The following is a 12,790-nucleotide window of genomic DNA, read 5'->3' on the forward strand; positions in this document are numbered from 1 at the left end:
ATGCGGAATTATATACTTAACAAAAAAGTGTGAAACAACTGAAAATATGTCTTATATTCTAGGTTCTTCAAAGTAGCCACCTTTTGCTTTGATGACTGCTTTGAACACTCTTGGCATTCTCTTGATGAGCTTCAAGAGGTAGTCACCGGAAATGGTTTTCACTTCACAGGTGTGCCCTGTCAGGTTTAATAAGTGGGATTTCTTGCCTTATAAATGGGGTTGGGACCATCAGTTGTGTTGAGCAGAAGTCTGGTGGATATACAGCTGATAGTCCTACTGAATAGACTGTTAGAATTTGTATTATGGCAAGAAAAAAGCAGCTGAGTAAAGAAAAACGAGTGGCCATCATTACTTTAAGAAATGAAGGAAGGTCAGTCAGTCCGAAAAATTGGGAAAACTTTGAAAGTGTCCCCAAGTGCAGTTGCAAAAACCATCAAGCGCTACAAAGAAACTGGCTCACATGAGGACCGCCCCAGGAAAGGAAGACCAAGAGTCACCTCTGCTTCTGAGGATAAGTTTATCCGAGTCACCAGCCTCAGAAATCGCAGGTTAACAACAGCTCAGATAAGAGACCAGATCAATGCCACGCAGAGTTTGGGCAGCAGACACATCTCTACAACAACTGTTAAGAGGAGACTTTGTGCAGCAGGCCTTCATGGTAAAATAGCTGCTAGCAAACCACTGCTAAGGACAGGCAACAAGAGAAGAGACTTGTTTGGGCTAAAGAACACAAGGAATGGACATTAGACCAGTGGAAATATGTGCTTTGGTCTGATGAGTCCAAATTTGAGATCTTTGGTCCCAACCACCGTGTCTTTGTGAGATGCAGAAAAGGTGAACGGATGGACTCTACATGCCTGGCTCCCACCATGAAGTATGGAGGAGGAGGTGTGATGGTGTTGGGGTGCTTTACTGGTGACACTATTGGGGATTTATTCAAAATTGAAGGCATACTGAACCAGCATGGCTTCCACAGCATGTTGCAGCGGCATGCTATTCCATCCGGTTTGCATTTAGTTGAACCATCTTTTATTTTTCAACAGGACAAAGATCCAAAACACACCTCCAGGCTGTGTAAGGGCTATTTCACCAAGAAAGAGAGTGATGGGATGCCATGCCAGATGATCACCAGACCTAAACCCAATCGAGATGGTTTGGGGTGAGCTGGACCGCAGAGTGAAGGCAAAAGGGTCAAAAAGTGCTAAGCATCTCTGGGAACTCCTTCAAGATTGTTGGAAAACCATTCCCGGTGATTACCTCTTGAAGCTCATCAAGAGAATGCCAAGAGTGTTCAAAGCAGTCATCAAAGCAGAAGGTGGCTACTTTGAAGAACCTAGAATATAAGACATATTTTCAGTTGTTTCACACTTTTTTGTTAAGTATATAATTCCGCATGTGTTAATTCATAGTTTTGATGCCTTCAGTGTGAATTTACAATTTTCATAGTCATGAAAATACAGAACAATCTTTAAATGAGAAAGTGTGTCCAAACTTTTGGTCTGTACTGTACATATATATATGTTATATATCTATATATAAAACATATCGGTGTGTCTACATTTTCTGTATTTTTTTAGTATACATTTTTTATTACATATGAGTATGTTTTTTAATTACTTTTTGTTATCCATTATAGATAAGGGACATGCCCGCCATCAGGAACTCGGCCGATGAGGCCTTCAAAGATAAATATGCACGGGATAACTGCTGGACCAGGATTTACCTTCACCTTTATCTGGATTATGATGGCTGCAACTGTACCCTGCAGCTGCAAATTAGTAATTATTTTGTTAGGGCCTAAGTTCAGAACAATAATTTTTAAAGGGAATTTAATGATCATATTATTGTATTCTTTTAGATAAAGATGTCAAACAACGGTGGAGGTCGGTGCGAGATTGGTTTCAAATAATGCAGAGCAACCTTTCGAAAAGCGGGTCTTCCCCGGTCAAAGGGAACTTAATTCTGTATGAAGACCTAACTTTCTTGCTCACCAGCAGGACTTTGAGGAGGTGATTTGTTAAAACTAAAGTGAATGCAGTAATGATGAATATAATTTTTTGCATCAAACTAAAAAATTCCTTGTCTTTGTTTTCACAGCACTGAAGGGAACATTCCGGCTCCTGAGCCCGGAGAGGACTCAACCCCAGAAACATCGGAGTCAGCAGATGATGCATCTTCTTTGGGCGCAGCAGGCTCAATCCCTGTTGTAGCAGGAACTTCAGCTGCATTATGTTCCGGTTCAACATCTTCTGGGACGGCTTCGGTGGACCAAAATGATGTGACACCAAACCAACAAACCTCTGTCAATCCGGTGCCAGTAACTGGGCCACCCCCCTAAAAAAAACAAAAAAAAAAATCAAACAACAAAAAGGGTCAATGATACAATTGATCTTCTTAACAAATCAGCAAAAGAGGATTACATGGATCTATTTGGCTAAAGTATAGCGAGCAAGGCACGGTTATTGGCACCGGATAGACAGAGCAAATTTATGAGCCTTTGTGCATGCTCTTTTGGATGCGTTTGAGGAACCTGCACCAATTGCCCCCCTAGCGGACATTGTAATGGGTATGCAACAGAGTGTGAGACCAAAACCACCATCTCCACCGCCGCCACAGCCACTGCAGCATGAGCAACGCTATCACCGGCCTACCAGCCATTATTACTACTCAGATAGCAACTCCGAACATTTTGGATTTGGCCCGGAGTATACTAGATTAAATTAGTGAAAAGGTTGACAGTCATAATGCAGGTCCATTTCATACAGTCTGCCACACTGTTTTTGTACACCCATACCCGACTTGGTTTTCCAATCAATATAAAAATCAACTCATTTACTATAATTGAGATTTAGTTACAAATAAAATTTATTTAGAAAAAATTGAAGTTTAACTAAGCAATGACAACTTTTTTCATACCGTGTTTGAATGATTTATAAATAAATTAATATTTTCACCATCCCATAGCGTATTTATTCTACAATAACATAAGGGGTATATGACATGGCTTTTATTAAACCCAAAATTTGTTATCAATTAATCAACTCCCTAAAATTTGCCTTTTTTAAAAAAAATAAAATAAAATTGTTGGACCTATAGAATATACGATGAAAAAAATATCTTTCTAGGCCTACAACTCATGACTGGGCCCTGATGAAGCCACTATGGTAACCCTAAATTCACGGCACCGCACACACACAACAACAACTGGCCCTCAGCATTATATAACATAATCACACAAACAGTGATGGAGAACAGAGAACAATGTGACGGTCTCTTTTTCCCATCACTCATAATTATACTAAAAAGAAAAAATAACAGTATAATTTGAAATAAAGCAAAAAATAGTAAGATTATTAATTTTTGTTGGGTTGGTGCAACAAAAGAAATGTTTACAACAGGATATATGCCGTCATTTAAAGTTCAAGGACAGGTTACCACTCAATTGGCTCACTGCTTCCATTACAAGGAGAAGAACCTCAATTTCTTCAACTCTTCTTCATGGGAAATGCAGAAGCAGAGGCTCAGCGGAGATGCTCTTTAATTCCTAAGACTCGCCTTGATATTGTCACTATTTTGCACCAGTTCCTTCACACCAACAATCCATATGTTCAACTTTTCAAGACTGCACTTGAATGCATGCCAAATGACGATTACAAGGTTGTCATTCGAGCTGACAAAACACCACAAGGAGAACATCAGACGTTTCAATGCTCCCACATTTGATGAGGTAGCCATCTTGATTGTAGGTAATGATTTTCAAAGCCGTGACATTGTGCTTCAGAAAAGGAACAATAGTTTGCAACGAGTAGCAGAAACTCGCAGGTCCTATGATGCACTGCAATATCCAATCATCTTTTGGCAGGGACAGGATGGCTATCACTTTGGAATACCTCAGACAGATCCTACAACAGGCAACCCTTCAGGAAAAAAAGTGTCTGCCATGTACTTCTATGCATATAGGATCATGACAAGATTTGCAAAGGAAAATCACATCTTGAAATGCAAACACCTCTTCCACCAATTTATTGCTGACATGTATGCAAAGATTGAGGGTGAACGTCTTTTATATATCCGACTAAATCAAAAGAAGCTCAGGGCAGAGGAATATATTCACCTTAGAGATGCTGTTGCAAATGATGCTGATCCAAAAGAGTTGGGGAAAATGGTTATTCTTCCATCAACTGTCACTGGAAGCCCACGACACATGCATGAATACACACAGTATTTCCAGAAAAAAGGGCCATATATCATAAGCTCATCCATAAAAATGTCAACATAGAACCAAAAAAAGGAAAAAGTGCGTAGTGCACTATTACTCGGCTGCCTTGTATAGGGGTTATATGTACATACTCATATTTTTATGGACTGATTACACTAAATTAACTATGACAACTGTTTTTTGGATGTGGCACTAAGATGTCACTATACAATTTTTGTTCTCTATTTATTTGATTTATTTGTTTTTATGATGATAATATTGTCTTGTAAGAATCCTCATTCAAATTTCTATTTTTTAAATATTGCTCTAAGGTCCATTTTTCGCTTTTTTGGTCCTATGAATACACACAGGATGCAATGACTTATGTGAGAAATATGGCCGTCCAGATCTTTTCATCACCTTTACTTGCAATCCTGCCTGGGAGGAAATTGGAGGGCACCTGTTGCCGGGCCAAAAAACAGTGAATCGCCATGACCTTATTGCTCAGGTTTTCAAACAGAAACTTTCAAAAATGACTAATCTCATCACAAAATTCACATATTTATGGTGAGACGCAGTGCTTGATGTATTCAGTTGAATTGGAAAAAAGAGGCCTTCCTCACGCCCACATCTTGATCTGGCTGAAGCAAAAAATACAGCCTACCGAAACTGACAATATCATCAATGCCGAATTGCCAGACCTTCAGATTGACCCATTGTTGTTTGACACCATCACAAAAAACATGATCCATGGTCCGTGTGGGAGTCTCAACAAAAATTCTCCCTGTATGATTGATGGCATGTGTTCAAAGCATTACCCACGATCCCTGGTCCAAGAAACCCAAACAGGACAAGATGGATATCGAGTCTACCGAAGAAGAAAGCCAGGGGATGGTGGTTTCACAGCAAAGCTCAAAATGCTTGTTGGATCATCACTAGTGTTGAGCGATACCATCCGATACTTGAAAGTATCGGTATTGGATAGTATCGGCCGATACCCGAAAAGTATCGTATATCGCCGATACCCGATACCCATACAAGTCAATGGGACACCAAGTATCGGAAGGTATCCTGATGGTTCTCAGGGTCTGAGGGAGAGGAAACTCTCCTTCAGGCCCTGGGATCCATATCAATGTGTAAAATAAAGAATTAAAATAAAAAATAGGGAAATACTCACCTCTCTGGCGGCCCCTGGACTTTACCGCTGTAACTGGGAGCCGTTGTTCCTAAGAATGCGCGCTTGAAGGGCCTTAGATGACGTCACGGCTTCTGATTGGTCGCGTAGCGGTCCCGTGACCGCTACGCGACCAATCACAAGCCGTGACGTCATCTAAGGTCTTTCAAGCGCTTGAAATACCTTAGATGACGTCGCGGCTTCTGATTGGTCGCGCGCATACTTAGGAACAACGGCTCCCGGTTACGGCGGTAAAGTCCAGGGGCCGCCGCAGAGGTGAGTATATCCCTATTTTTTATTTTAATTCTTTATTTTACACATTGATATTAATCCCGATACCACAAAAGTATCGGAACTCGGTATCGGAATTCCGATACCGCAAGTATCGGCCGATACCCGATACTTGCGGTATCGGAATGCTCAACACTAATCATCACTCCAAGAGATAGGAATTGACAACAGGTGGGTAGTGCTTTACAACCCTTTGCTCTCAAAAATCTTCCAGGCCCACATAAATGTCGAATCTTGCCACTCTGTGAAATCAATCAAGTGTATCTGCAAATATGTCCACAAAGGACGTGATCAAGCAGTTTTTGAACTCCAGAAAAATGGACCTATTATTGATGAAGTCAGGGCCGGCTCCAGGTTTTTGAGGGCCCCGGGCAAAAGAGTCTCAGTGGGCCCCCCCTTTAACACATACCACGATTCATGATTACATATATACACAGCCATGTAGTATATAGCAAAGCCACGTAGCATATAACACAGCCATGTAGTATATAACACAGCCCACGTAGTATATAGAACAGCCATGTAGTAAATAACACAGCCCACGAAGCATATAACAGCCCACGCAGTATATAACACAACCCACACCGTATATAACAGCCCAGACCGTATATAACACAGTGTGTTATACACTCACTGGCCACTTTATTAGGTACACCTGTCCAACTTCTTGTTAACACTTAATTTCTAATCAGCCAATCACATGGCGGCAACTCAGTGCATTTAGGCATGTAGACATGGTCAAGACAATCTCCTGCAGTTCAAACCGAGCATCAGTATGGGGAAGAAAGGTCATTTGAGTGCCTTTGAACGTGGCATGGTTGTTGGTGCCAGAAGGGCTGGTCTGAGTATTTCAGAAACTGCTGATCTACTGGGATTTTCACGCACAACCATCTCTAGGGTTTACAGAGAATGGTCCGAAAAAGAAAAAAAATCCAGTGAGCGGCAGTTCTGTGGGCGGAAATGCCTTGTTGATGCCAGAGGTCAGAGGAGAATGGGCAGACTGGTTCGAGCTGATAGAAAGGCAACAGTGACTCAAATCGCCACCCGTTACAACCAAGGTAGGCCTAAGAGCATCTCTGAACGCACAGTGCGTCGAACTTTGAGGCAGATGGGCTACAGCAGCAGAAGACCACACTGGGTACCACTCCTTTCAGCTAAGAACAGGAAACTGAGGCTACAATTTGTACAAGCTCATCGAAATTGGACAGTAGAAGATTGGAAAAACGTTGCTTGGTCTGATGAGTCTCGATTTCTGCTGCGACATTTGGATGGTAGGGTCAGAATTTGGTGTAAACAACATGAAAGCATGGATCCATCCTGCCTTGTATGGAGCATCTTTGGGATGTGCAGCCGACAAATCTGCGGCAACTGTGTGATGCCATCATGTCAATATGGACCAAAATCTCTGAGGAATGCTTCCAGCACCTTGTTGAATCTATGCCACGAAGAATTGAGGCAGTTCTGAAGGCAAAAGGGGGTCCAACCCGTTACTAGCATGGTGTACCTAATAAAGTGGCCGGTGAGTGTATACGGTGTGGGCTGTTATATACGGCGTGGGCTGTTATATACGGCGTGGGCTGCGAGTGCACACGCAGCCCACGCCGTATATAACAGCCCACGCCGTATATAACAGCCCACGCCGTATATAACAGCCCACACCGTATATAACAGCCCACACCGTATATAACACACACAGCCCACGCAGTTTATAACACACACACCCCACGCCGTATATAACAGCCCACACTGTATATAACACACACAGCCCACACCGTACATAACACACACAGCCCACGCAGTATGTAGCACAGACTGCCAGCCATTTAGACAGACAGTCTAGGACTAGTCAACCAGGCCTGGCTCACAGCAGGCTGCAATTACGACCCCCCCGCCCGCCTGCCCCCGCAATGCGTTGGGACCAGGTCCAGGAACTTGGAGGAAGACTCACTCGCCGTTGCTTCCGTTGTGTGGACACAGCCTGGGACCAGGTGCACCGTCCGTGCACCTGACTGCTGCTCCTGCCTCCTGCCCACTCCTCTTTCTGCTTGCCGCTGTGCCTGTGCTGCCGCTGGATGCCTGGACCTGTCCTGGAAGGTGGATGCTTGGATGACAGCAGCCGGATCTCTTCTCACCGCCGGCCCGGAAGTGACTCGCATCCATGTTGATGGCGGCGCCGGCGGTGACTGGTGAGTATTGCAGGTGCAGCTGTGTCCCAGCAGCAGGCCCGGCCCGGAAGTGACTCTGGCTGCGTCGTATCCATGGTGACGGACGGTCCCGACTCCCGGAGGGTGAGTATTTCGGCTGCAGCTGCGCACCGTAAATGGGCCCCCCCCGTCTCGCCAGGGCCCCGGCACTTGCCCGGGTACGCCGGGTGCTGACGCCGGCCCTGGATGAAGTGGCATTTCAGATGGGCAGGTACATAAGCAGCAATAAAACTGGAGAATACTAGGATTCTGTCATGTCGGACGCTATTCACACTAGGGCGTCCGATAGACAGCGGTAATTCCACATTCGTCCACGAGGGCGTCGGTGTTGTCCCGACTCCTGGATGCGGACCGACTGCGCATGCGCCGCTACTAGGGTTGTACTTTTTTGATTGGATGCGGTATCCTTTATAATGACCACCATATCCCATGATGCCATCCCCCCGGAAGAAGGCACATTGCCGAAACGCGCGTTGGGGTGGATGGCAGCGTGGTCCCACAGGTAACTATGTGCTACATCTACTATTCACTTATTATTCCGGGCTGTGTGCAATTTACACCTTTACCCGCTTGAGGCTTTCTTTGGTACTCCTGACACTTTATAGATGCACTTTGCGAGTAATATAGACGGACTCCCTCCTCTTGCGGAGCCTATTGGTTTTGCACCAGTTAATAAATTTCACAGTACACCTATGGTTGGTCAAAATTACACTTTATCCTATATCTGTATGTCTATAAAAATTATAGAGAAAAAAGAATTTTTTAGATAGACCACCAGGGTGCGCTGTGTGACAAATGCTGTGGAACCCACAGTAAGAACCGAGTTAAAACCAAAGCAATACAGCTAGGATTAAATACCAGAAAAGAGTACCAAAGCATAGGAATATTAAAATGTGCCTTTATTTATGGGTGTGGCAATGGTTACAATATATATAAACAAATATATTTAAAATTAAACAGATTAAAATTAACAAACATGCGCGGCACCAGGAACATAAGATATAATTGCTATTCCTAATTACACCCCCACTGTTATATCAGGATATAATAAATTGTGCTGTACATAAATAAATCTCTCTTGTGTGAAAAAATAACATAAAATTCAAAATTCTTGTGAAAAATCAAAATCGCAAAAACGCAACTATATAATTTTAAAGTGTGCCAATATATCACAGCTCAAATAAAGTGACCAAGTGCTTCAGTGTCAGGTGCTAATTACTTCCAATCTCCAACTATGAACATAGAAAGTGTGCAGGAGCCTATCATTAGGTTCATGAAGTGCCAGCACATGCTGGGACCACGTGTATAAAAGGTGTACAGCAACTTATATAGTTATATCTACCTGAGGGGTCCGAATCCTGTGCCTGCGCCTCACCCGACGCGCGTTTCGAAATTAATTATCCTTCGTCAGGGGGAGTGACAATTTAGATTTCTAAGGGGCTTTATATAGTGTGTCCTATTTCCGAGCGCTGCGGTCCGGGTGTAGGCGGCGCGTGCGCAATCAGGAGGACCAGCAGCTCCGGCCCCTACGTCACATGACCGGCTGCATGGGAACGGAGTACCCAGCATAACCACGGCAACATGGACGCAGAAAGCCGGAACTGCCGGACACAGACCGCGCACGCGCACAGCCAGGAGCGCAGCGTGGGAAAGATTATAACACAGCCTGAAAGGGCTTAAAATGCAAAAGATTGATGGCTGATAGTGAGGGAAAAAGAAACCGATAATGAGTGTGTGGTAAAGGTGTGAAATGACATATATATGAGAATAAATCTCATATATAGAATAGTATCCCAATAACAAGTAAATAATTTGCATGGAACGCAGAAAATAATATAAGAATATTATGTGGAGGAGTGTATAAATAATTGTGATATTGTATTCATGGGAATAAATCCCATAATTATGGTATTGTATTCATGGGTTTTGCACCAGTGGATTACTAATTACCATATGTTTGCCTGTGGGGAACCCCTCTGCCATCCGTTTTGGTGAGATCCCTTGTCATTTTCCTGTATCACTCTATTTTACTATATTTATATGTTCTTGTTTTTGTGATGTTAATAAAATGTATACATTTTTACCCTTGGTTCTTGGTGCTATTTTCCGCTTTGGTTTAATAGTTTACCCAGGTTGTCCGGGGTTAATTTAGCTGGTACTCGGGTTGGAGGCTGGGTCACGCCCACGGCTTTTAAATAGTTCTGCTGGACTTTGGGCATCGCCGATTATAGCTTGTGCCTCGTGCCTAGTGATTCCGGTCTGGAGTGGTGGTCTTGGAGTAGAAATATCGTATCTGGTGGTGTATTATCCTTTGTCATATTTCTCCTTCCTATATTTGTATTTGTTTTGCCCTGTGCACGTTATAGTGTTTTCCTGTGTGTCTGCGGCGTGGTGCGTTTTTAATTTTCCCTGTCTGTGCTTTCTGTTGAGGTTGGTGTGTGGTCTATTCACTGGGTGGCGGGTGGAGGTTTCAGCATAGGGCTGAAACAGGAGTCAGGGTCAGGCCTGGTGGCCCAGACAAGCACACCATTAGTGTAAATTCTGGGAGAGGGACAGACAGGGTTTTACCTAGTCTGAGGGATATCGCAGGGGCCCGGGTAACCAGCCTTAGTCTACCCAGTACCCCTGTGAGATTCTCGTTTCATGAGCGCTACTCACCAGTTATGCATCTGAGTGTGCACTTGGAAAATGGACAGAGAATTTACTTTAACCCAGCAATCTTGCAGCAGCAGCTCTTAACACAGCATAAGACTACCCTCTTGGCATTTTTTGAGTGTGCCAACAAGACCCTTTTGCAAAAACAATTTTCTACTGTGATTTACCAAAGTACTACACTTGGAATGCCTGCAGAAAAACACTGGAATGAAGGAAACGGGGGCTTGATATTGAAGGCTATCCAGGGGTGAAAGCAACTGATACTCTTGGTTGCGTCTGCACTGTTCATCCGTCAAATGCAGAGTGCTTCTACCTGCGCATGTTACTTCATGTTGTCAAAGGCCCCACATCATTTTCTGACCTGAAGACCGTCGGAGGCCATGTGTGTGTGAAACATTCAGGGAAGCTTGCTAAAGTAAAGGACTTCTGGAAAATGATGTACACTGGGACATGACCCTCAGTGAAGCAGCAGCCACACAAACCCCAAAGTGACTAAGACACCTCTTTGCTATTATTCTAACAACCTGTAGCATTTCAAATCCTCTTGAGATTTGGACAAAGTACAAAACTGATCTCAGTGAGGACATCCTCATGCAGATTAGAAGGGAAAATCCTAAGCAACTCATCAACTTCACTGAGGAAATGTTCAATGAAACGTTAATGCTCCTTCAAGATCAGTGCATAGCAATGTCAGGAAAAGCCTTACAGTTGCTTGGTTTGCCTGCTCCAATAAGAAATCCTGAAAGCATCCAAATGTGTAGGGAGATTTTCATAGAAACAAACTACAGTATTGATGAACTGACAGCATTTGTGTCTCAGAACGAGCCAATATTGGTACCAGATCAAAGGGACGCCTATAACTACATTTTAAGTTTCAGTGAAATCAACAAAGGTGGGATTGTCTTCCTTGATGCCCCAGGTGAAACAGGAAAGACATTTGTAATCAACTTGCTCCTGGCAAAATTTTGACAACAAAAAAAGATTGCACTTGCAGTGGCATCTTCTGGAATTGCAGCTGTGCTTTCAAAAGGTGGCAGGACAGCACATTCGACATTCAAACTGCCACTTAACCTGTCTCATATTACCAAGGGATCAGAACTGGCCAAACTGCTTCAAAAATGCAGTGCCATCATTTGAGATGAATGCACCATGTCACACAAAAGGGCTCTGGAAGCAGTGGACAGACTGCTGCAAGACTCATGGGAGGAGTAGTTTTTGTTTTGGCAGGTGACTTCTGCCAAACACAACCTGTTATTCCAAGATCAACCCCTGCAGATGAACTCAATGCCTGTCTCAAAGCATCGTACCTTTGGAGAAAAAGAAAAATAAAGAAAATGTCACAGAACACAAACATGAGGGTCCATGACAGGCGATGTTTCTGCTGGACTGTTTTCGAGCCAGCTGTTGACTATTGGAGATGGCAAGGCACCAGTAAACTCAACTACTGGACAGATCACCTTCCCAAGCAACTTTTGTTGCATTGTGACTTCCATTGAGGAGTTGAAAGCAAAGGTTTTTCCAAACATTCAACTCCACTTCAAAAATTCTGGCTGGCTGTGTGAAAAAGCTATTCTAGCTCCCAAAAATTACAGCGTCAACAAGATCAATCTTCAAGTTCTAACTCTACTTCCAGGTGTGTGCACAACCTACAAATTAGTGGATACAGTAATAGACCCTGCTCAAGCATTATTTTATCCAACTGAGTTCCTCAATTCCTTGGAGCCACAAGGACTTCCTCCGCACAACCCTTTTCTAAAACCTGGAACACCTATTCTGCTATTGAGAAATTTGGATCCACCAAAGCTGTGTAATGGAACAAGACTCTTGATTAAGAACCTGTTTCCACATGTAATTGAGGCAACCATTTTGACAGGATGTGCCACAGGAGAAGATGTATTCATTCCAACACTTCCTCTCATTCTATCTGATTTGCCTTTTGATTTGAAACGCCTCCAGTTTCCTGTTCGACTGCCATTTGCCATGTCAATCAACAAGGCTCAGGGACAGTACCTGGAAGTAGTTGGAATCGAATTACAATCTCCATTCTTTTCTCATGGTCAACTTTATGTGGCCTGTTCAAGAGTTGGAACAGCCAAAAACCTGTTCGTCTTTGCACCTGAAGGAAAAACGAAGAATGTCGTTTATCAAAAGGCTCTCGAATAAATAGTAAATTACTTCAAATTACTTGGCCAACTTAGTTAAATCTGTGTGGAATATCTTAGTTTTTGCGTGTTAATAATTACATTTCTATTTGTTTTGTGTTTTTTG

The sequence above is a fragment of the Ranitomeya variabilis genome, chromosome 6 (genome assembly GCF_051348905.1).
Source record: "Ranitomeya variabilis isolate aRanVar5 chromosome 6, aRanVar5.hap1, whole genome shotgun sequence".
Taxonomy (NCBI): Eukaryota; Metazoa; Chordata; class Amphibia; order Anura; family Dendrobatidae; genus Ranitomeya; species Ranitomeya variabilis.